The sequence below is a fragment of the Leptodactylus fuscus genome, chromosome 1 (genome assembly GCF_031893055.1).
Source record: "Leptodactylus fuscus isolate aLepFus1 chromosome 1, aLepFus1.hap2, whole genome shotgun sequence".
Taxonomy (NCBI): Eukaryota; Metazoa; Chordata; class Amphibia; order Anura; family Leptodactylidae; genus Leptodactylus; species Leptodactylus fuscus.
Window position 1 is genome coordinate 171,403,109 of NC_134265.1, and position 23,361 is coordinate 171,426,469.

The following is a 23,361-nucleotide window of genomic DNA, read 5'->3' on the forward strand; positions in this document are numbered from 1 at the left end:
TTTTTCCTGCATGTTTAAAATTAGCATACTGACAATTTAGATTAAAATGGTTTTCCCATCTCAGTGTCTCAGTGGAGCAGATCAAATAATATGCAAATGCTCGTACACAATGGACTCAGTGTTATCTGAGTGTTTCCTTAGAGAGATAACAGATCTGGCTTTACCAGCAAACTCCAATTAGCTGAAATAGTCCTGCTTGCAAGAGCAGTTTAATATAATATATCAATATAAATCCATAACAGTCATGAAGCCATGTCATTTACTGGGTTAATAAGTAGCCTATGTGTTAATCCATGTTGCAAACTATCTATATGCCAAATTTCATCCAAATTTGTTCAGCCATTTTTGCGTGATGGAGTAATAAACATACAAACTTTCACATTTATAACATTAGTAGGATAGCCATTTCTTTGGTTGTAAAGAAAGTAGGAAAGTTTTATAAAGATATCAAAAGCAATAAAATACTGAATGTTCTATGTATAGTACTAATGTATTTATGATTTTAACTGATACGGTGTTTTGGCTTATCCATTTGGACTGATGAAAACATATGCAATTTGAAGCTTTCCTTTTGCATTCCCATGCCATTAAGGGTGGGTTCACACTTGCACCTGGTCTCTGCTTTGCAGGTTTCCATCTTCTGCCCTAGAAACTGGGCAGGAAACGGAAACCAGCAGTCAGTTTTCAAACCCATTCAACTGAATGGGTGTGCAAAATGACCGCCTGTGAGTGTCTTCTGCCTCTCCATGGCAAACCATTTTTTTTAACCGGACACAAAGTCAGACATGCAGGACTTTGTGTCCAGTTAAAAAAAAATCAGTTTCGCCACAGAGACCAGAAGATGCTCATGGGCGGACATTTACTGCCGGGTTTCCGTCTCCTGTCCAGTTTCTCAGGCAGAAGACGGAAATCCACAAAGCGGAGACCGGGTGTAGGTGTGAATCCGCCTTGAAGTCAATGTCAAAAAACTGAAAGCTGCTTTATGTTAGCTGTCTGTTTATTTTTCTACAGGAAAGAAAAGTGCACAAAAAAAAAAAAAAAACAACAACCCACAACCCGACATGATGGAAAATTGATTAGTCAGAAAATATCACTTTGAAATGAATTAGTCGAAAACCGAAGTTTGCTAGAAATAGGAACAAAGCCTTAGGAACAGACACGATTATATCCCTAAATAAGATGTAGAATAAACCTTTAGCTTTCAATCAGTCTGATATTTTATGTTCACTGTGTAGATCACAAGGTATATATGTAGTTCATCTGTTTATCTTTATCCACCCCCGAAAGAAAGCACATTATAAATTGGCATCTGACTTATTGTGAACACAGTCTATTTTTTAATAAGATGTTCAGTACAAATGATTTGTAGCAGCACAACATCATATTGCCTTCTGCTAACTCGGAAATATCTTTTACAAACTGAAGCAATACTATAGACAGAGCCAAGTGGAATACATCAAAGAATGCCTTCATGCAGATGTTTCATGCAGAAGAAAATTAGGTCAGAGACCACTTCAATTTCAGCTTCTGCCAGCCTTGTTAGAGAGCTCCCAGTGAATTCCTAATGAGTAGCTTCTAGGGCACTTTTTTTCTCTTATCCAGTCACAAACTGCCACAGACAGATGAGGTTTTTTGCCGCATTGGATCTTTTTTCTTTCCTTTAAAAGCTCCTCTTAGATTCAGCATTCCAGAATTCAATCAGATGACTGGGCAAATGCAAAAAGACAAATAAAACAGAATGTATGTGAAGCTTTAAGCTACAAGGCAGAACAATGTTATACAGACTATGGAAGCTGAAGAGAGATGATATGTCTAAGATTTCATACCATGTATAAGATGGCACAATGATTTCCATGCTATTATGTTTAGCGGATAATAACCTCCAGAAATTGATTTCTCAGCAATTTACAAAAACTAAACAGAAATACCCAATTCACTGATAACAATGGTAAAAGAAGATGAAGCGTGAAGTTGACAAAAGCTATGATAAATGGAAATGTAAAGAATAAAGGTATGTTGGAAATGTGTGCTGCCAGACTCAGGAATCTGAACAGCACCATTTAAGAGAGATTAAAAAGATTTTTTAGGGATAAACCTATAAAACTAGAAATGGATTTACAATTCTATAACACGTTAAGTTGTCATAGTTTACAGTGTCAGACAATAGAGAATGCATTAAATTCATCATAATGGAACACATACTACCTGATACTTAGTAACAATGAGTGTTCTCAGTCTGTTTTCATGGACAATGAAGCATGGACACTCTTTGTTGGACTCTGTTGCTACTAGCTCTCAGGCATACTCATTCCCCCTTAAGGCTGAGGCCCCACGTTGCGGAATCACAGCTCTTTTTGTTGTAGATTTTGCCAAAGCCAAGGCCAGGAGTGTATTGAACAGATGGTGGAAGTATAAGAACTTCCTATATATTTCCCATTCTTTTTTTAGCCACTATTGGCTTTGGCTCAAAAAACTGCAGTAAAATCTGCAACAAAAAAAGCTGTGTTTCCGCAGTGTGGGATCTCAGCCTAACACTGACAACATCATTAGACCAGGTTCAAAGCTAATGTGGAATGAAGAATCTCAATCTACTTTTCTTCTGGAAAAATGCAATGTTGTATGTTTCTCAATTGGAAAGTTGTGCCAAAAAGGCTGTTAAATGTATTATTATATTGGTGGAGGAACAGCAAGCATGTGGTAATATAAAAGAAATAAAAAACACATAAGAAATCAAACATTTTGTCAAGTCCATATGGTGTGCCACATGGGAATACCAAATTCTTTCAAAATGAAGCATATTAGTAAATCTAGAAATAAGGACAAATAAACAAATTTAAAAGAAAGACGCAAAATATAAGAAATTAAGATGAATGTTTTTAAAATGTTATAATGAAACAAAGATTCCTTTCATTGTTACCCAAGAAGTATTAGTTGTAAAAAGGAACTAATACAGACAACCAACTAATACAGACAATCATTTAATACTACAGAAATGTAGTACTGTATTGCATGGTGCACATTTAGTTGGACCCTTTCCCTGTCACCCACATATTTATATGTCCTCTCAGGGTGGCACTTTTGTGGCAGAGGATGTACAGTATCTAATACGTCCTTATTACCAATGTCAATATCCCAGGATTGGTTAGGGCTATGAAGATAAGCTTGAATTCATTTTAAAGATGAGAATCTCCCAATGCAGAACTTCATTCCCAACAGTGTTTTAGACAACAGATTGCTCCAAATCTGTAAGAGCTATCATGTTGATCAAACTCATCTTCAATGCTCTAACAGATCTGGGGATATGGGGGTCTAAAGTGTCCCCCTCCAGCCTGAAGCAACATCTTAGAGCTGTGTGTAAAAGGAAGAAGGATGAAAGAGGGTTAAGGAGCAAAGCTACAGACTGCACAGAAGATGATAAATCTCGTCTTCTGTGAATAACCTGTATGTGAGCCCAGTGGTAGCAGAGACTTCTGTCCATGTTATCCAATCTCCTATCAATCAGAGGGCATACTGTACTTTTGTGCTCTGTTGGTCACATAGAGAAATAATGTAATACCCCTCTGAGCTTAATCACAGGGGTATTCTTATGTAATACCCCTCTGTACATAACCAGAAATTTTATTGGTGCAGTAACCAGACGTTTACCATCGTCTAGGTCGCAGCACCAAAAAAGTTGCACCAAATACAACAAATGCAGAAAGTCCTCAATAAAGTTTATATTTGTCCCTGTCCATACCTCATCTTTATAGAGTAAAATAGGCCTCTCTAGTGATATCTGTTACATGCTAAAATGTTAGTAATAATGATTATCACTAGAGATGAACATGTAAATTCTATTTGTGCATTTTTTGCCTGTAATCTGTTTGCTACAAAGTTGCATGAAGGTGGTTGTATATATGAAATATTAAGTTGTGTTTTTATATACAGTATGCTGTGCAATCAGAAAAAAATTAGATTTTGGTAACACAGTCACAGTTTGCTATGTATAGTATAGATTTTTGACATATTAGTGAATAACATCAATATATTGTGTTTTGTATCAGTGTTTTTGAGAGTACAAGCTCTTTTTGCAGTTGAGGTTTACAGTATATATAAATTGTGTACACCTTGATCTATTATTTTATATGTGTTTTGTGTGCGTATGATTGAATAGAGGTTTTAGGTGAAAATATGTTTCAGTGTATTTTTTCAAAAAGTTATTTGTGTTTGTCACAAAGTTACATGAAGGTGGATGTGACTATTGGTAACTCATTGAGATGCATGTAATCTTCAGGTTGTCTACTTTCATGAAATATGTAGGGTATAGGGGTTCACTTGCTTTTCATGGTGTGTAATCCCTACATTTTATAGGATGATACTTTTTTAACATTTCCATCTTCAAAGCAGATTTTTGTTCCTTCCAGTTCTGGTGATTTTATGAAGACACGTGAATGTAGGCCTTAGAGATATGAATGAACTTTACACACGTTGAACTCTTATTTTTAAGGGGTTTGGTGCATATAACTTTATATTTGGTTTTTGCTTTTAGAAACTAATATATATTTATTTGCATTTTTTTTTTTTTATAAAACATTCAATTTAAATCAAAATTGCATGAAGGTGCCTGTTCGTACACAGCACCAAGTGGCAATCTGACAATGCTTCAGGTGTTTACTTTAAGAAAATATATCGGAATGGTGGTTTAGGGCGATTTTTTAATGTTACAATTTAGGTTTTATTTGACCATTTCAAAACCATGAAAATTGCTCTGGCTAATGGAAGTGCAAAATAACCAGAGATTCCTGGCAGTGAAAGACTTAAAGGGGCTAAAAATTTTCATGACCTATTATAATTCAGGAAGGTCAGCAATGTCAGATTGGTGGGGGTCTGACAACCAGAACCCTCAAAACCAGATCTCAGCAGCTGATAAACAGAGCTTGGAAGGATTAGAGCAGAAAGCAGATAGTGGTCAAACCGAGCTTAGCTCCTACTCATTTGATTGTGAGCTAAGCTGCAGTAACCAGCCCTGGCTGCTGCACAGAAAACAGCTGTCTGCTTCTTGCTCAATTCTCTGTATATCGGCTACTCCGAATAGCTGATTGGTGGGGCTGTATGGTGTCATTTCCACCCCAATCTGATATTGATTACCTATTCTGATATTGATGATAGGTTATAAATATTTTTAGCTCGAAAAATCCCTTTAATGAGTATCCAGGTAATAGATGGACAGCTTAAATCTACAAGAATGAAAGCTATTGCTTGTCAGTTTCTGTCCAGTACGTCAGAGAGAGGGCTTCTGAGTATGGGAGGGTATTCTGACAACAGTAGTTCTTACAGTGTTGGCCAAAAGTACACCCCTGCAATTCTGTCAGATAATACTCATTTTCTTCCAGAAAATGATTGCAGTTACACATTCTTTGGTATTATTATCTTCATTTAATTTGTCTTCAATGGAAAACCACAAAAAGAAATGTCAAAAGTCAAATTGGATATAATTCCACAGCAAACATAAAAAAGAGGATGGACAAAAGTATTGGCACTGTTTGAAAAATCATGTGATACTTCTCTAATTTGTGTAATTAACAGCACCTGTTACCTGAGGCACGTAATAAGATAAGATAAGATATTCCTTTAATAGTCCCACAATGGGGAAATTTCAGTGATACAGTTTCATAGATGGTACAGTAGTATATAACAGGAGAGAAACACATAGAAGCTCATGGCAGATAGAGAAATCCTAGGAATCAGAGCAACTAAAAAAGAAAGAAACACAGACACACTGCAGGATCATTTAGTTCTCTGTGCGGAGTGATGTTAATAATAATAATAATACAGCCGACTTGGTTGTAGGACACGAGGAGGGGGGTCACAGCATGTAGATATAACAAGCAGAAATTTTTGCAGAGGTGGGGGACATATGCAGCTATTATGATAACATGTGGTAGTTCTTGGTAGGTAGTGAGATCTCCTGCTCACAGCTGATAGTTCGGTATCTTGCATCAGCACTATTGTCCTTTTAACCACAAAAAAAAAAAATGCCCCAAATGTCCTTTATCACAAGCCCTCCTCCTCCTCCTTCCTCCTTACCACAGTGTTCTACTGCCCCAAGGAAGTCAGAGACCATCCAGGTATACATGGTGCTGCTCTCTTGCCAAGCTTCCATAACTCCTTGGGTGGGTGGGTGATGGTAGGTTCCCAGGCTGTAGCAGAGTCCCACATGTCCACAGTAGAAGAAAGAAATACCAGTCAGCTGTAGCATCTTCACACATCAGCAATTGACGCCAAAAATCATCTCCTTGAAGAAGAAGTCCACACTTCCATGTAGGTTTTCCTCCATGCCGCATGGAGAGCCATGCTGTCCTAGCTGGGGGGATGGTAACAGGCACATGTGGAAACCAGCTGAACCAGGTCTTGTCATTGTCCATGCTTTACAATGGAAAACAAAAGGAACAAAATACTCCACAGGGTCTTCCGTTCGATTTATAGTTACTAATTCATAGTGCTAGATTGCTTGGTTACCGGATTCTAATAGAAGGTGACAATAACTAAATCACACTTGCAGCCAGTTGAAATGGATTAAAGTTGACTCAACCTCTGTCCTGTGTCCTTGTGTGTACCACACTGAGCATGGAGAAAAGAAAGAACACCAAAGAACTTTCTGAGGACTTGAGAAGCAAAATTGTGAGGCAGCATGAGCAATCTCAAGGCTACAAGTCCATCTCCAAAGAACTGAATGTTCCTGTGTCTACCGTGCGCAGTGTCATCAAGAAGTTTAAAGCCCATGGCACTGTGGCTAACCTCCCTAGATGTGGACATAAAAGAAAAATTGACGAGAGATTTCAATGCAAGATTGTGCGGATGGTGGATAAAGAGGCCTTCAAAGAAAAGAATACGGTCCCTACAGTCAAACATGGTGGAGGTTCCCTAATGTTTTGGGGTTGCTTTGCTGCTTCTGGCACTGGACTGTTTGACCGTGTGCATGGCATTATGAAGTCTGAAGACTACCAACAAATTTTGCAGCATAATGTAGGGCCCAGTGTGAGAAAGCTGGGTCTCCCTCAGAGGTCATGGGTCTTCCAGCAGGACAATGACCCATAACACACTTCAAAAAGCACTAGAAAATGGTTTGAGAGAAAGCACTGGAGACTTCTAAAGTGGCCAGCAATGAGTCCAGACCTGAATCCCATAGAACACCTGTGGAGAGATCTCAAAATGGCAGTTTGGAGAAGGCTCCCTTCAAATCTCAGGGACCTGGAGCAGTTTGCCAAAGAAGAATGGTCTAAAATTCCAGCAGAGCATTGTAAGAAACTCATTGATGATTACCGAAAGCGGTTGTTTGCAGTTATTTTGTCTAAAGGTTGTGCTGCCAAGTATTAGGCTGAGGGTGCCAATACTTTTGACCGACCCATTTTTGGAGTTTTGTATAAAATGATCGATGATTTGACTTTTTTTTTCATTCTCTTTTGTGTTTTTCATTGCAAGCAAAACAAATGAAGATATTAATACCAAAGAGTTTGTGCTTGCAATCATTTTCTGGAAGAAACTGAGTATTATCTGACAGAATTGCAGGGGTGCCAATACTTTTGGCCAACACTTTATGTAACTGCACTGAAATGGTAAGAGGGGACAGCTCAGTTCTTCCCTTTTGGATGAAGGTAACTTCATGGTGTTTCAGAAAGCATTCACAATTTCTTATTCCTACAAAGGGTGGACAGGATTTGCATGATTTAATATAACATGTGAGATTGGGACCAACCTTCTCTAGGTAGGGGCTTTACAGGGTCTAGTGCATTAGGGTTAGGTTCCTGTTGGGGCATCAGTCACTTAGGGCTTGACTCCAAAGCTAGGTTCTTTTGGGCTGTAATAGGTATCAGGTAGAATGCAACAGGGGCAGGAATGGTCCATAAATATACCTGAATCCACACCCTAGCTTATTTTTTGACCCTTCCACTCAATTGACATGTCAGTATTGGCAATTTAACAGTCCTCTCCTCACCAAAAAACAAGACAATCTGAGACACTGCCCTGGACCATGCAAATGATAAAAACCCAATTTGTTTTCTGTTCCTTATAACAGGTTATTTAAGGTCTGGTTTGTATAAGTTGGAGTGATACTTTGTGCCTGGGATTTGTACCTTTAACCTAAGATTGTTTCTGATTATACTTTTATAATTTCCACTATATTAATGGAGACATTTTAGTCTGTTCACCCTTTGGATTGTGGCCAGTGATTGTTGGTGAATTAGATCTGGCAGATTTATTATTCCTTGTATGTTAGTTTTCTGGTACACAAGGCATAAAAAGGTCACAATTTATGTTAAAGGACTCTTTTCTCCTACCATAAGGATGGAAAAAATTAATAGCATGATCTTATGGTAATAGTTTGTTGTTGTTTTTTTTTTATCCCTGAATAAATAATATCATAGCACACATATGGATATCCTGTTACATTGCTATGGCTTACTTTTATATTAATCTCAATCAGCTCAATAAAAACTATAAGAGGATAATATACAGTATATTTAGCCATATGTCAATCTAAGCCTTACTACATACTGTACTTGTAACAGTCCCATATGTAATCCTCATACACAGTGCATGCATATTTTTGTCTCCTAACTACACTGCTCAAAAAAATAAAGGGAACACTCAAACAACACATCCTAGATCTGAATGAATGAATTAATGAATGAATGAAATATTCTCATTGAATACTTTGTTCTGTACAAAGTTGAATGTGATGACAACAAAATCACACAAAAATCATCAATGGAAATCAAATTTATTAACCAATGGAGGCCTGGATTTGGAGTAAAAATTAAAGTGGTCATACAGGCCTCCACATGCCTGTATGACCTCCCTACAACACCTGGGCATGCTCCTGATGAGGTTGCAGATGGTCTCCTGAGGGATCTTCCCCCAGACCTGGACTAAAGCATCTCTCAACTCCTGGACAGTCTGTGGTGCAACGTGACGTTGGTGAATGGAGCAAGATATGATGTCCTAGATGTGCTCAATCAGATTCAGGTCTAGGGAACGGGCGGGCCAGTCCATAGCTTCAATGCCTTCATCTTGCAAGAACTACTGACACACTCCAGCCACATGAGGTCTGGCATTGTCCTGCATTAAGAGGAAGCCAGGGCCAACCGAAACAGCATATTGTCTCACATGGGGTCTGACTATCTCATCTCGGTACCTAATGGCACTCAGGCTATCTCTGGCAAGCACAGCTGGAATCAGGATAATTTTTTTATTTTTTACTAGAGATGAGCGAACACCCAAATGTTCGAAGTTCGAAATCCGATTCGAACAGCCGCTCACTGTTAGACTGTTCGAACGGGTTTCAAAACCCCATTATAGTCTAAGGGGAACATATACTCGTTAAGGGCGAAACCCCTTAACGAATGAAGGAAATGATACCAACACCCTGGAATGACACTGGGACAGCAGGGGAAGCATGTCTGGGGGCATATAAGTCACTTTATTACATGGAAATCCCTGTCAACTTGCGATTTTCTCAAGCTAACTTTTTCCCATAGGAATGCATTGGCCAGCATTGATTGGCCAGTTTTCAGAATTCGGCCAATCAGCGCTGGCTCTGCCGGAGGAGGTGGAGTGTAAGATCGCTCCACACCAGTCTCCATTCAGGTCCGACCTTAGACTCCGCCTCCTCCGGCAGAGTCAGCGCTGATTGGCTGGAGACTGGCCAATCAACGCTGGCCAATGCAATCCTATGGGTATGCGGTGATGCAGCCGTGCTGAGCGAGTGCACACACTCACCTCTGCTGTGCAGAGACTCAGCAGTGTTGAGCCAGTTCTGCTCAACTACACCGTGTGCCGGTCGGCTCTGCTGTGCAAGCTCGGCACACACTCAAATCTGCTGATTCTGTATACTGATTCTGCATACTGGCCAATCAACGCTGGCCAATGCCAGCGGTGATGCAGAGCTGAGTGTGTGCCGAGCTCACACAGCAGAGCCGACCGGCACACGGTGTAGTTGAGCAGAACAGGCTCAACACTGCTGAGTCTCTGCACATCTTCTGTATCTCATTCGGCCAATCAATGCTGCTCAATGCATTCCCATGGGAAAAAAGTTTATCTCACAAAAAGCACAATTACACACCCGATAGAGCCCCAAAAAGTTATTTTTAATAACATTCCCACATAAATAAAGGTTATCCCTAGCTATCCCTGCCTATACATCTACAGTCCTATGAAAAAGTTTGGGCACCCCTATTAATCTTAATCATTTTTAGTTCTAAATATTTTGGTATTTGCAACAGCCATTTCAGTTTGATATATCTAATAACTGATGGACACAGTAATATTTCAGGATTGAAATGAGGTTTATTGTACTAACAGAAAATGCGCAATATGCATTAAACCAAAATTTGACCGGTGCAAAAGTATGGGCACCTCAACAGAAAAGTGACATTAATATTTAGTACATCCTCCTTTTGCAAAGATAACAGCCTCTAGTCGCTTCCTGTAGCTTTTAATCAGTTCCTGGATCCTGGATAAAGGTATTTTGGACAAACAATTCAAGTTCAGTTAAGTTAGATGGTCGCCGAGCATGGACAGCCCGCTTCAAATCATCCCACAGATGTTCAATGATATTCAGGTCTGGGGACTGGGATGGCCATTCCAGAACATTGTAATTGTTCCTCTGCATGAATGTCTGAGGATTTGGAGCGGTGTTTTGGATCATTGTCTTGCTGAAATATCCATCCCCGGCGTAACTTCAACTTCGTCACTGATTCTTGAACATTATTCTCAAGAATCTGCTGATACTGAGTGGAATCCATGCGACCCTCAACTTTAACAAGATTCCCGATGCCGGCATTGGCCACACAGCCCCAAAGCATGATGGAACCTCCACCAAATTTTACAGTGGGTAGCATGTGTTTTTCTTGGAATGCTGTTTCTTTTTGGACGCCATGCATAACGCCTTTTTTTATAACCAAACAACTCAATTTTTGTTTCCAAAATGAAGCTGCCTTGTCCAAATGTGCTTTTTCATACCTCAGGCAACTCTATTTGCGGCGTACGTGCAGAAACGGCTTCTTTCTCATCACTCTCCCATACAGCTTCTATTTGTGCAAAGTGCGCTGTATAGTTGACCGATGCACAGTGACACCATCTGCAGCAAGATGATGCTGCAGCTCTTTGGAGGTGGTCTGTGGATTGTCCTTGACTGTTCTCACCATTCTTCTTCTCTGCCTTTCTGATATTTTTCTTGGCCTGCCACTTCTGGGCTTAACAAGAACTGTCCCTGTGGTCTTCCATTTCCTTACTATGTTCCTCACAGTGGAAACTGACAGGTTAAATCTCTGAGACAACGTTTTGTATCCTTCCCCTGAACAACTATGTTGAACAATCTTTGTTTTCAGATCATTTGAGAGCGGGCTGTCCATGTTCGGCGACCATCAAACTTAACTGAACTTGAATTGTTTTGTAGAAAGAAATGGTCCAAAATACCTTCATCCAGGATCCAGGAACTGATTAAAAGCTACAGGAAGCGACTAGAGGCTGTTATCTTTGCAAAAGGAGGATCTACTAAATATTAATGTCACTTTTCTGTTGAGGTGCCCATATTTTTGCACCGGTCAAATTTTGGTTTAATGCATATTGCGCATTTTCTGTTAGTACAATAAACCTCATTTCAATCCTGAAATATTACTGTGTCCATCAGTTATTAGATATATCAAACTGAAATGGCTGTTGCAAACACCAAAATATTTAGAACTAAAAATGATTAAGATTAATAGGGGTGCCCAAACTTTTTCATAGGACTGTATCCCTGTCTCATAGTCACAAAGTTCACAGTCTCCTATGACCCGGATTTGAAATGGGAGTCACCTGATTTTGGCAGCCAATGACTTTTTCCGATTTTTTTTCAATGCCCCCGTTGTCGTAGTTCCTGTCCCACCTCCCCTGCACTGTTATTGGTGCAAAAAAAGCGCCAGGAAAGGTAGGAGGGGAATCAAATTTTTTTGGAGTTTGCCACGTGGTGTCCGTATGGAATTGAACATCTCGAACAGCCTGATATCCGATCGAACATGTGTTCGATAGAACACTGTTCGCTCATCTCTATTTTTTACCATATTCACACTTAGTCTTTTTGATATGTTTATCACATGCCTCTGAGTTCTACTGATACCTTATTTATACCTATCAGATCTTCTTAGTATTACTTTATATACATGTTATATGCATCATTCCCTTATATAGTTCAGTTTATTTCCAGTAATACTTAGCGCTGTGCTGTTGTCTAATGCACATGAGCACAGTTTCATTGTGTTTGATCAGGATAAGGGCACATTTTGCCAGAATATTCCTGATCCCTTTTCTTTCTATTGAGCATGCTCCTGCACTTTATATTGAATGGAGTGTCCGACCACTTCTACTTCCTCTTCCTTATACATTTGGTTTTGCATAGTTATGGCGTTTTTTTTTTAACCATAAGGGGTGATTATTTGATCCTTTATTGCACTTATATGCAACAAATGTGATTTCATCTCTTACAAGCGGTTCATTAATCACTGTATAAGGTACACTTGTGTTTTTATTACAGCATAGCTTTATTTTATATGCTTTTATAATATTGATTATATATGCAATATATCACTTGATTCAAATTTTCTAGATTTGACTAGAGATGAGCGAACAGTGTTCTATCGAACACATGTTCGATCGGATATCAGGGTGTTCGCCATGTTCGAATCGAATCGAACACCGCGTGGTAAAGTGCGCCAAAATTCGATTCCCCTCCCACCTTCCCTGGCGCCTTTTTTGCACCAATAACAGCGCAGGGGAGGTGGGACAGGAACTACGACACCGGGGGCATTGAAAAAAATTGAAAAAAGTCATTGGCTGCCGAAATCAGGTGACCTCCATTTTAGACGAATAGTGGATTTCAAATCCGGGTCATATGAGAATGTGAACTTTGTGACTATGAGACAGGGATAGCTGTACAGGCAGGGATAGCTAGGGATAACCTTTATTTAGGGGGGAATGTTATTAAAAATAACTTTTTGGGGCTCTATCGGGTGTGTAATTGTGATTTTTGTGAGATAAACTTTTTCCCATAGGGATGCATTGGCCAGCACTGATTGGCCGAATTCCGTACTCTGGCCAATCAGTGCTGGCCAATGCATTCTATTGGCGTGATGAAGCAGTGCTGAATGTGTGTGCTTAGCACACACATTCAGCTCTACTTCATCGGGCTAATAGAATGCATTGGCCAATCAGCGCTGGCCAATGCATTCTATTAGCTTGATGAAGCAGAGTGTGCACAAGGGTTCAAGCGCACCCTCGGCTCTGATGTAGCAGAGCCGAGGCTGCACAAGGGTTCAAGCGCACCCTCGGCTCTGATGTAGCAGAGCCGAGGGTGCACTTGAACCCTTGTGCACCCTCGGCTCTGCTACATCAGAGCCGAGGGTGCGCTTGAACCCTTGTGCACACTCTGCTTCATCAAGCTAATAGAATGCATTGGCCAGCGCTGATTGGCCAATGCATTCTATTAGCCCGATGAAGTAGAGCTGAATGTGTGTGCTAAGCACACACATTCAGCACTGCTTCATCACGCCAATACAATGCATTAGCCAGTGCTGATTGGCCAGAGTACGGAATTCGGCCAATCAGCGCTGGCTCTGCTGGAGGAGGCGGAGTCTAAGATCGCTCCACACCAGTCTCCATTCAGGTCCGACCTTAGACTCCGCCTCCTCCGGCAGAGCCAGCGCTGATTGGCCGAAGGCTGGCCAATGCATTCCTATGCGAATGCAGAGACTTAGCAGTGCTGAGCCAGTTCTGCTCAACTACACATCTGATGCACACTCGGCACTGCTACATCAGATGTAGCAATCTGATGTAGCAGAGCCGAGGGTGCACTAGAACCCCTGTGCAAACTCAGTTGATGCTAATAGAATGCATTGGCCAGCGCTGATTGGCCAATGCATTCTATTAGCCCGATGAAGTAGAGCTGAATGTGTGTGCTAAGCACACACATTCAGCTCTACTTCATCGGGCTAATAGAATGCATTGGCCAGCGCTGATTGGCCAGAGTACGGAACTCGACCAATCAGCGCTGGCTCTGCTGGAGGAGGCGGAGTCTAAGATCGCTCCACACCAGTCTCCATTCAGGTCTGACCTTAGACTCCGCCTCCTCCAGCAGAGCCAGCGCTGATTGGCCGAATTCCGTACTCTGGCCAATCAGCACTGGCTAATGCATTGTATCGGCGTGATGAAGCAGTGCTGAATGTGTGTGCTTAGCACACACATTCAGCTCTACTTCATCAGGCTAATAGAATGCATTGGCCAATCAGCGCTGGCCAATGCATTCTATTAGCTTGATGAAGCAGAGTGTGCACAAGGGTTCAAGCGCACCCTCGGCTCTGATGTAGCAGAGCCGAGGCTGCACAAGGGTTCAAGCGCACCCTCGGCTCTGATGTAGCAGAGCCGAGGGTGCGCTTGAACCCTTGTGCACCCTCGGCTCTGCTACATCAGAGCCGAGGGTGCGCTTGAACCCTTGTGCAGCCTCGGCTCTGCTACATCAGAGCCGAGGGTGCGCTTGAACCCTTGTGCACCCTCGGCTCTGCTACATCAGAGCCGAGGGTGCGCTTGAACCCTTGTGCACACTCTGCTTCATCAAGCTAATAGAATGCATTGGCCAGCGCTGATTGGCCAATGCATTCTATTAGCCCGATGAAGTAGAGCTGAATGTGTGTGCTAAGCACACACATTCAGCACTGCTTCATCACGCCAATACAATGCATTAGCCAGTGCTGATTGGCCAGAGTACGGAATTCGGCCAATCAGCGCTGGCTCTGCTGGAGGAGGCGGAGTCTAAGGTCGGACCTGAATGGAGACTGGTGTGGAGCGATCTTAGACTCCGCCTCCTCCAGCAGAGCCAGCGCTGATTGGTCGAGTTCCGTACTCTGGCCAATCAGCGCTGGCCAATGCATTCTATTAGCCCGATGAAGTAGAGCTGAATGTGTGTGCTTAGCACACACATTCAGCTCTACTTCATCGGGCTAATAGAATGCATTGGCCAATCAGCGCTGGCCAATGCATTCTATTAGCGTGAACTGAGTTTGCACAGGGGTTCTAGTGCACCCTCGGCTCTGCTACATCAGATTGCTACATCTGATGTAGCAGTGCCGAGTGTGCATCAGATGTGTAGTTGAGCAAAACTGACTCAGCACTGCTAAGTCTCTGCATTCGCATAGGAATGCATTGGCCAGCCTTCGGCCAATCAGCGCTGGCTCTGCCGGAGGAGGCAGAGTCTAAGGTCGGACCTGAATGGAGACTGGTGTGGAGCGATCTTAGACTCCGCCTCCTCCAGCAGAGCCAGCGCTGATTGGTCGAGTTCCGTACTCTGGCCAATCAGCACTGGCCAATGCATTTCTATGGGGAAAAGTTAGCTTGCGAAAATCGCAAACTGACAGGGATTTCCATGAAATAAAGTGACTTTTATGCCCCCAGACATGCTTCCCCTGCTGTCCCAGTGTCATTCCAGGGTGTTGGTATCATTTCCTGGGGTGTCATAGTGGACTTGGTGACCCTCCAGACACGGATTTGGGTTTCCCCCTTAACGAGTTTATGTTCCCCATAGACTATAATGGGGTTCGAAACCCATTCGAACACTCGAACAGTGAGCGGCTGTTCGAATCGAATTTCGAACCTCGAACATTTTAGTGTTCGCTCATCTCTAGATTTGACATTTTTGCATTTTATATATTTGGCACATGTTTAAATCATTGTGTAATGTAATATTTTTAATAATGATTAGAGATGAGCGAATAGTGAAATATTCAATATTTGATATTCGATTGAAATAGACCCTCGATATTCAATTATTCGAACGAATATTGAATCCCATTATAGTCTATGGGGAAAAAATGTTTGTTTCAGGGGAAACCACTATTTCACTCAGGAGGGTCACCAAGTCCACTATGACACCTCAGCAAATGATGCCAACACCTCTGGAATGCAACTGGGACAGCAGGGGAAGCATGTTTGGGGGCATCTAACACGCCAAAGTCACAGGATTACCCCACTATCACAGCCTATCAACAAGACACTTTTCACACTCAATAGAACCTCTATGAAAATGGAAAAATACTTTCAAACCTTCTTTCCTCCCCAATTGTATGGACAGAAACCCAAATTTTAAGCTAAAGAAACATTACCAATCACTCCTTTAAATCACATTGTCCATGACAAACACAGATGGTATAGGCAATGGGAAATCCAACAGTACAAACCCTTAACTGTCATTGTAGATGTGGATGTGAGTGTGTGAGGAGTTCTTCACAAGGCTGACAGACCCAACTCCAAATGCCGCCGCACAAGAAACCAGCAGTCAGACTAAGATTGTCTCTTCTTCAAGGAAGACACAAGATTCTTTGGAACCAGAATAGGAAAACCCAGTGATTGCCATTGCAGCAGTGCCTAGGCCATCTTTCAGAGCAGTTCATTCAGAGATTGAATTGGAGAAAAATAATAACATTTACTGTGATCGAGTCTTCATGCACATTAGTGGGCATGGACAACCTAACGTACAAGTTCCTCATGCTGAGATGGCCTCATTACTGAACAAGATCAACCAGGATAATCAGGGCTGGAAACATCCATCAGATCTTAGAGAAAGGAATCACCCTCGGTTTGGAAAGAAGCCATCTAAATGTTGCACCTTTAATTGAGTTGAGCCTTGCACCAGTAGAATGGTAGGCCCTTATGGTGAGTTGAGCCTTGCACCAACAGAATGGTAGACCCTTATGGTGAGTTGAGCCTTGCACCAGCAGAATGGTAGGACTTTGTGGTGAGTTGAGCCTTGCACCAGCAGAATGGTAGGCCCTTATGGTGAGTTGAGCCTTCAAACAGCAGAATATTAGGCCCTTTGGGTGAATAGAGCCTTGCACCAGCAGAATGGTAGGCCCTTATGGTGAGTTGAGCCTTGCACCAGCAGAATAGTAGGCCCTTATAGTGAGTTGAGCCTTCCACCAGCAGAATGTTAGTTCCTTATGGTGAACTGAGCCTTCAAACAGCAGAATGTAAGGCCCTTTGGGTGAGCAGAGCCTGTAACCAGCAGAATGTTATGCCCTTATGGTGAGTTGAGCCTTGCACCAGCAGAATGGTAGGCCCTTATGGTGAGGTGAGCCTTGCACCAGCAGAATGGTAGGCCCTTATGGTGAGTTGAACCTTGCACCAGAAGAATGGTAGGCCTTTATGGTGAGTTGAGCCTTCAAACAGCAGAATGTTTGGCCCTTTGGGTGAGTGGAACCTTGCACCAGTAGAATGTTAGGCCCTTATGGTGAGTTGAGCCTTCAAACAGCAGAATGTTATGCCCTTTAGGTGAGTAGAGGCCTGCATCAGTAGAATGTTAGGCCCTTATGTTGAGTTGAGCCTTCAAACAGCAGAATGTTAGTTCCTTATGGTGAATTGAGCCTTCAAACAGCAGAATCTAAGGCCCTTTGGGTGAGCAGAGCCTTACACCAGCAGAATGTTATGCCTTTATGGTGAGTTGAGCCTTGCACCAGCAGAATGGTAGGCCCTTATGGTGAGTTGAGCCTTGCACCAGCAGAATGGTAGGCCTTTACGATGAGTTGAACCTTCAAACAGCAGAATGTTAGGCCCTTTGGGTGAGTAGAACCTTGCACCAGTAGAATGTTATGCCCTTTAGGTGAGTAGAGCCTTGCATCAGTAGAATTTTAGGCCCTTATGGTGAGTTGAGCCTTCAAACAGCAGAATGTTAGGACTTTATGGTGAGTAGAGCCTGTAACCCGCAGAATGGTAGGCCCTTATGGTGAGTTGAGCCTTGCACCAGCGGAATTGTAAACCCTTATGGTGAGTTGAGCCTTACACCAGCAGAATAGTAGGCCTTTATGGTGAGTTGAGCCTTGCACCAGCGGAATTGTAAACCCTTATGGTGAGTTGAGCCTTACACCAGCAGAATAGTAGGCCTTTATGGTGAGTTGAGCCTTGCACCAGCAGAATGGTAGGCCCTTATAGTGAGTTGAGCCTTGCACCAGCAGAATGTTAGGTCCTTATGGTGAGTTGAGCCTTCAAACAGCAGAATGTTAGGCCCTTTGGGTGAGCAGAGCCTGTAACCAGCAGAATGGTAGGCCCTTATGGTGAGTTGAGTCTTGCACCAGCAGAATGGTAGGCCCTTATGGTGAGTTGAGCCTGGCACCAGCATAATAGTAGGCTCTTATTGTGAATTGAGCCTTCAAACAGCAGAATGGTAGGCCCTTACGGTGAGTAGAACCAGTAACCAGCAGAATGTTAGGCCCTTATGGTGAGTGGAGCCTCTAACCAGCTTAGTTTTTGGCCCTTTTGTTGGAGTGGAACCTCTAACCATCTTAGTTTTTGGCCCTTTTGTTGGAGTGGAGCCTCTAGCCAGCTTAGTTTTTGGTCCTTTTTGTGAGTGGAGCCTCTAACTAGCTTAGCTTTTAGCCCTTTTTGTGAGTGGAGCCTCTAACCAGCTTAGTTTTTGACTCTTTTTGTGAGTGGAGCCTCTAACCAGCTTAGTTTTTGGCCCTTTTATTGGAGTGGAGCCTCTAACCAGTTTAGTTTTTGGCCCTTTTGTTAGAGTGGAGCCTCTAACCAGCTTAATTTTTCGCCCTTTTTCTGTGGGGAGCCTCTAACCAGCTTAGTTTTCAGCCCTTTTTGTGAGTGGAGCCTCTAAACAGCTTAATTTTTGACCCTTTTATTGGAGTGGAGCCTCTAACCAGCTTAGTTTTTGGCCCTTTTATTGGAGTGGAGCTTCTAACCAGTTTAATTTTTGGCCCTTTTTGGGAGTGGAGCCTCTAACCAGCTTAGTTTTTGGCCCCTTTTTTAATGGAGCCTCTAACTAGCTTAGTTTTTGGCCCTTTTTGTGAGTTGAGCCTCTAAACAGCTTAGTTGTTGGCCCTTTTTGTGAGTGGAGCCTCTAACCAGATTAGTTTTTGGCCCTTTTGTTGGAGTGGAGCCTCTAACCAGCTTAGTTTTTGGCCCTTTTGTTGGAGTGGAGCCTCTAACCAGCTTAATTTTTCGCCCTTTTTGTGTGTGAGCCTCTAATAAGTTTAGTTTTTGGCCCTTTTTGTGAGTGGAGCCTCCAACCAGCTTAGTTTTTGACCCCTTTTGTGAGTGGAGCCTCTAACCAGCTTAGTTTTTGGCCCTTTTATTGGAGTGGAGCTTCTAACCAGTTTAATTTTTGGCCCTTTTTTGGGAGTGGAGCCTCTAACCAGCTTAGTTTTTGGCCCCATTTTTAAAGGAGCCTCTAACTAGCTTAGTTTTTGGCCCTTTTTGTGAATTGAGCCTCTAACCAGCTTAGTTTTTGGCCCTTTTGTTGGAGTGGAGCCTCTAACCAGCTTAGTTTTTGGCCCTTTTGTTGGAGTGGAGCCTCTAACCAGTTTAGTTTTTGGCCCTTTTGTTGGAGTGGAGCCTCTAACCAGCTTAATTTTTCGCCCTTTTTGTGTGTGAGCCTCTAATAAGTTTAGTTTTTGGCCCTTTTTGTGAGTGGAGCCTCTAACCAGCTTAGTTTTTGGCCCTTTTGTTGGAGTGGAGCCTCTAACCAGCTTAATTTTTCGCCCTTTTTGTGTGTGAGCCTCTAATAAGTTTAGTTTTTGGCCCTTTTTGTGAGTGGAGCCTCCAACCAGCTTAGTTTTTGACCCTTTTTGTGAGTGGAGCCTCTAACCAGTTTAGTTTTTGGCCCTTTTGTTAGAGTGGAGCCTCTAACCAGCAGAGTTTGGGGGAATTAGGGTGGATTGAGTGTAGTAGGAGCAGAATTGTGCAATGCTGATGGTGAAGGAGTATGAGGAAGATGAGGAGGAATTGTAGAGGTTGAGCACACACATGGAACTTCATGTTGGGGTGCTTGACACTGGTGGACATATAAATGATGGGTCAATCCAGCAACTGGTGCAGAATATGATGGAGATGTTTCCATCAACTGTCGTTGGCGGCACACAGGAGAGTTCCTCCAACGGGCGAGCAACTGTCATCCGGTCCACACCCGGCAGGGGCACACTCTCCAAGGTCTGGGACACGTTAATGGCATCCCGTGGCCAAAGTACCGCCACAGAGGGGCCTAGTGTCACCAGGAGGGACAAGTATAGGCGCATGTTGCGGGAGTACCTGTCCGACACCAGCCCTGTCCTCTCCGATCCCTCTGCGCCCTATACTTATTGAGTCTGATAGGCTGTGATGGTGGGGTAAAACTGTGACTTGGGCTTGTTAGATGCCCCCAGGCATGCTTCCCCTGCTGTCCCAGTTGCATTGCAGAGGTGTTGGCACCATTTCCTGGGATGTCATAGTGGACTTGGTGACCCTCCTGAGTCGAATGGTGGGTTCCCCTGAAATGAAGCATTTTTCCCCATAATGGGGTTCGATATTCGATCGAATAGTCGAATATTGAGCGGCTGTTTGAAACGAATAACGAATATCGAATATTTTACTGTTCGCTCATCTCTAATAATGATGTATTTGATTGTTATTGATTACAATGAGTGACATGTATTTCACTATAAAAGTCTACACATTGCACTATGCTACTGCTTGAGAAAGGTCCTGCACTTCTGGGACCGAAACGTTGCTATGGAACAAATCCTCACTTTTTTCTATTTATTTTTTTGGTGCTGTTCATTTGCTGCATTATGTACATGTGATCATATGCCTGATCATTTGGAACTTGCACCCACTGACCGGGTCAGATCTTCTTCTGGTGCTGCTCTGTACAACCATTTTTGTATCTATCTATCTATCTATCTATCTATCTATCTATCTATCTATCTATCTAACATCTACCTGTAGCAACACTACAACATGGTGAAGAAAAAGTGTGGGTACTTTATTGACCCAAAAGCATAGCGAAATTTCAGCTCATATACATAAGCCTTTCCCTAGTAACTTTAGGGTGAAACTAAATTTATTGAGCAATATCAACCAACTGTGCAATGACAATCAATAAAGCGAAAATATACAATAATTGCAATAATAAATATTCCAAGTGAACCACTATAATACAAAAATGTAGACAAAAATTAGCTGGCACTATCCTTCTCCAATATAATTCATTGAATTCAGGAGAAACAGTAGGATCTTCTATCCCATTAACAGTGCTGCTCTGCCAAATATATATAACTAGCCTATGCCTGCAACTTCTCGCTGGGACGTCATATAATGAGCGTGTTGTTGGCCTTGATGATCCTCCTGCTCCAGCGTTTCAGCAGCTGTCAAGCTGGCCTGCTGCTGAACTTGTTCCTCGTACTGTGCCCGTGATTGTTTCGGCATCTCAGTAGCTTGCTGGGACAAAATATAATTAGCAAGTTGTTGGCGTCGATGATCCCCCTTAGCTCCGCTTGAGGAGAACTCTGTTGACTTTTGGCTACCTTCATAGCTCTCATGGTTTGTGACAAATTAGATTATCTTTTTCCAGGCATGTTTAAATTTGGCAAACTACCAATTTGGATTAAAGGTGTTTGCCCATGTCAGTTTGTCAGCACTGCCTGGAGCAGATCAGATAATATGCAAATACGTGTACACAATCCACTGAGGGTTAGCGTGTATTTACACATAGAGATAACATCCTTGGATTTCTCTGAAGCTGAGATAAGCTGCTACAACTGCAGTATAATATAGTATGTGAACATAAATTCATAACCGTCGTGAAGCCATGTTATTTACTGGGATAAAAAGTAGCCTATGTTTTTACGTGATTGAGGAACCAACATCCAAACATCCAAACACACAAACATCCAAATACACAAACTTTCACATTTATAATATTAGTAGAATATACATCTATAGTGATCTAAAAAAAAAGCAACAGAAGGCAGCACTCACCATAGTATAACCATGTGTTCAGGCCTTTAACCTTTTATGTATGTATCTCTGAAGTCTGTGGCTGTTTCCAATAATATCCAGTAGAAAGTGTATTGTAAATGTAGATCTATCCAAAGTAAGATTATAGAAATAAAGTTTATTATTGCGTAGATCCACATTCATGAGCATAACTATTAAGTTATTTTTTTCTCTCTCTTCTTGATTTCTTTCCTTCCCGTATATACAGTTTTCTAATATACATAAATATTTCATGCTTGAAGGTTGCATCTTAAATTTTTTTCTGCAAGGCTTTAGTATGATGTTTCACTGGAATAACGAATATATTTCTCACATCTTGACAAAAATTTTCAGCACCTGCAACCTGCAATAAAAAGTGACTTACAATCATTTAATGATCTAGTATCTCTTTCTGCCATGGAGAACCGTTGACTGTTTTTATTTATGTAATGATAATTAGAGAGACCACAGATGGCAAAGAAATTCTAATAAAATGATATCCATAAATCTAGTGTGGTAGGCAATGTGTTCTTTTAAGAGCTTTTATATTATTTAACAATACAAAACATAAAAGAGAGCAGAAAAGGATAGCAGTGCTAGGAGGTCAAACACTGCCCTTATGCTTGCTAAAACTGAATATGTTAAAGGGTTTTATAGTAAAACAATCAATGTTAGAAATATAATGTTCAAAGGTATGTGTACAAATTGTATATATCAAAATTAGGAAATCAGGGATAGGAGTACACTTGTATTTCTTTATTTATTAAAAGTTTAAACCATTAATGTGAAAATATTTATAAAAAAAACCCATTCATTATAGGATGCTGTGTGCAGCTTACATGAAAAAAAAAGGCAAATTGGACTTCATTTCAACAAAAATCTAAAAATAAGCAGGACAAAATTGCTCACAACTTTTCAAAATTGTAGGTAAATAACTTTGTTTCAAACATGTGATGCTCGTTCAAATGCACCTGTGGCAAGTAACAGGTGTGGGCAATATAAAAATCACATCTGAAACCAGATAAAAAGGAAAAAAGTTGACTTAATCTTTGCATTGTGTGTCTGTGACTGCCAGTCTAAGCAAGGAAAATAGAGTAAAGTGTACTGTCTGAGGACCTGAGAACCAAGATTTTGGAAAAATATCAACAATTTCAAGGTTACAAGTCCATCTCCACAGATCTTGTATTTTCTTTGCCCAGGGGTGCAACGTACTCAAGAAGTTTACAACCCATAGCATTGTAGCTAATCTTCCTGGAATTGGATAGAAGAGAAAAATTGATGAAAGGTTGAACCCTGGATAGTCCAGATAGTGGATAAGCAGCCCCAATCAAGTTCCAAAGAAGTTCAAGCTGTCCTGCAGGCTCAGGGTGCTTTAGTGTCAGCATAACTTTCCATCAACATTTGAATGAAATGAAACGCTATGGCAGGGGACCCTGGAGGATCCCACTGCTGACTACATTTTGCCAAAATGTACGTGAATAAGCCAAAATCCTACAGGGAAAAGTCTTGTCGACAGATGTGGCCAAGATAGAGCTTTTTGGTAAAGCACATCATTCTACT